The sequence below is a fragment of the Epinephelus moara genome, chromosome 13, assembly GCF_006386435.1.
Source record: "Epinephelus moara isolate mb chromosome 13, YSFRI_EMoa_1.0, whole genome shotgun sequence".
In the NCBI taxonomy this organism is placed as follows: domain Eukaryota; kingdom Metazoa; phylum Chordata; class Actinopteri; order Perciformes; family Serranidae; genus Epinephelus; species Epinephelus moara.
In genome coordinates this window covers 12,495,722-12,498,487 of record NC_065518.1, presented here as the reverse complement: position 1 = coordinate 12,498,487, position 2,766 = coordinate 12,495,722, and positions in this window count along the sequence as shown.

The following is a 2,766-nucleotide window of genomic DNA, read 5'->3' as shown; positions in this document are numbered from 1 at the left end:
TCATGGTATGGTATGCTGTACATAATCACGGAAACTGTCAGTGTGTCATTCTGTCAGTCAGTCATTCTGTCTGTCCCACGTTTTTCTACTCACTGACGTGGTCAATCTATGTGAAACTGCACATAGGCATTGAGGATTGGCATAGGTAGAAGGTGACAAAGCTACCAATGGGTATGGACTAGTAGTAATGACTAATGGGGAAAAAATAAAAATAAAATAAAAATAAATAGATATTATCAATAAATAAAAAAAGAAAAATGGTCAGAGGCTGGGTGGATGGTCAGAGATCCATAAGAGGTTCCCATATTCTCAGGAAGACTTCCCCCTTATTTTTTAGTGTAAGTGCGTTGCTCCAGTTCTAGTGTAGCGTTCAGTATTTGTTTGAACTAATTAAATGTTGGATGTCTTTGCTGGTTCCTGTTGGTTTTTGGGGTTCCTGTATTTTTCCAGTACCTTAAAACAACTCTTGCTGCAGTAATTAAACCATTTACTAATAAGAAAAATAAATAAAAATAAATAGAAAATAAATTTTGAGATTTTACAATGCAACGTCAGCAAAGAAAAAAAAGATTCTAATTCCCATGTCTTAGTATTTTAAAGACTTTTGAAAGATTGTTTCAAGACATCTTAATTTCTATTAAGGCCTTATTTTTAAGGCAATGAATACAGTGCCTTTGAAGACTTTGGAAAGATCTGCGAGAACCCTGAGGGCTTTGGTTTTTCAGATACCCCTACCCAAGATAGACATAATGTGGTTGTCCCCTTCATGAAATGGATAGTGGTAACAAAACTATTTTTACAGCAAAAAGTGACGAAATTGTTCAGTGTTTTGACTCATCCCTGAAATGAACATGTGCAGAATACAACCACTCTAGAGATGGTGGGGGTACCTACTGAATTTCAAGTCATTTTTTACTGATTGCTTGGATTTAGTTTAAATTTGCACCTCATCTGCCCTGATATCTGCCCCGCACCTCAAAGCAGCAACTATCATCCTCCCTAAGCCCCAGCCAAGAAATACGTTCTTAAACTGAATTAATTTCCATTGTATTGGCAGAAATCTCAGAGACAGTTGCTGAGTCAAAACTTTGGCCAATAAAACCGCTATCAAACTATATATCTGTGTGGATAAATATCATGGCAGGCAAGGTTAATTTTGTGTGGGTGAACACACAACTGGATTCAGATAAACAGATTGCTTAAAGGACCCTGAGTGAGAGAACTCAAAGTGTCAGTCATGTTCTCCTGTTTCAGCTCTCTGAATGACCGAGGGGAGATGGACATCACTTAGGCATCCCCAGGGGAAGAAATTCCTCCAAGACTTAGTGTTTTCTCTCGCCGTTTCTCACAAATGAGTTCCCAAGCCATTTCCATTAAGAGACTTGGGACAGGCTTTCTGTGAGCTTCACAAAATGTATAACCAGCCAAAGGGCAGGGTTTTGTCCAACAAACCTCTGAAGGTGTAATCCATAGTGTTAAAAGCAGAGTGGCTGACCTTTGGTTTGAACTCTCTGATGTCTATCTCCTTCACTGTGAACTTTTATATTAAAAAAAAAGTGTTGGCTTCTGGTGGAGCGCTGGTGAGTCAGTTCTGCAGACATGGCTGCCGGCAGGTGGAGTGTCCAGGTTGGTTATAAATCACCAGAGGAGAAATGAGTGACACGTCTCAAATGTTTACATGCGGCCCCTATTCTTCTGCTCAGGATCTGAGAGGCTGTTTGGCAGCGCAGCGTTTCCCCCCTATGCCTTCTCAGAGGTTGTGTTACTGCGTCCATACATCACCCTGACATGGGTGCACTCATTGAAACGGCCTGACTAGACCCTGTCTCAGGATGATGACATATTTGCCATTCCACTCAGTGAGGTGTGTGAGCATCTTATCACTTATCACTGTCATACAGCCGCCAAACATCCTCTGTCCAGCTTTAATTTAAATTTAAATTATTTCACTTCTTTGCGTCTTTTAGTGCTTTATGATCTAATTAGCGGCAAGACCTCAGTATTTCGGCTCTGACATCGATACTCCCCTGACCCTTCCTGGGAGTCCCCTTCGACACAACTTCCCCTGCTCCTCCTGGGGGTAATGGAGGGAGGAAGAATGTGGAGGGAGGAAGTGAGTTTCCTCCAGGCAGATTGCTGCATGGAGAGGCTGAGAGACGGACAGATGACAATGGCAGGGAGGCCGGGGCCTGAGTGTCGCCTCAGGCGGACCTAGACCCAGCTACGTGTTGGCTCCGGTCGCTATGCTAAGTGCACCGAGCTGAGGCCTTCACAGCGGATTTGGCAAGGTGATCCCTTCACCCACCCCCCCATCCATCTCCTGCCAGTCGCTCCCCCTCTCCCCCACCTCTCTCTCCTCTTCCTCCCTTCATTGACACCCAACCAGGAGGTGATGAGTTGACACAGAGGGTGAAGACGGGTCTGAGAGTGTTATCTCCACCATTACCGCTTTTTGTGGTGGTCTCATTATGCATGCCGTTTTATTTTTAGGTAACAGCACAACTGACAATCCTTTTTTGTCCATTTTTTTCTTCATTGTTTTATTTTTTTGTGCTTCTGTATTGTTTCCATGAATGTATTCATGTATATATCTATGTATGCATGTTTTATTGCCCAACTACTATTTTTGAGTAGACCTTTTTTTTTCTAGTTGCTGTTTTTATTTCGTTTTTTTCTTTTCTTCCATTGTGATTTGTTGAATACGAAAAAATGGAAATACTAGACCTTTGAATCTTGTATACCATACTACATATAGACCACTTTTGA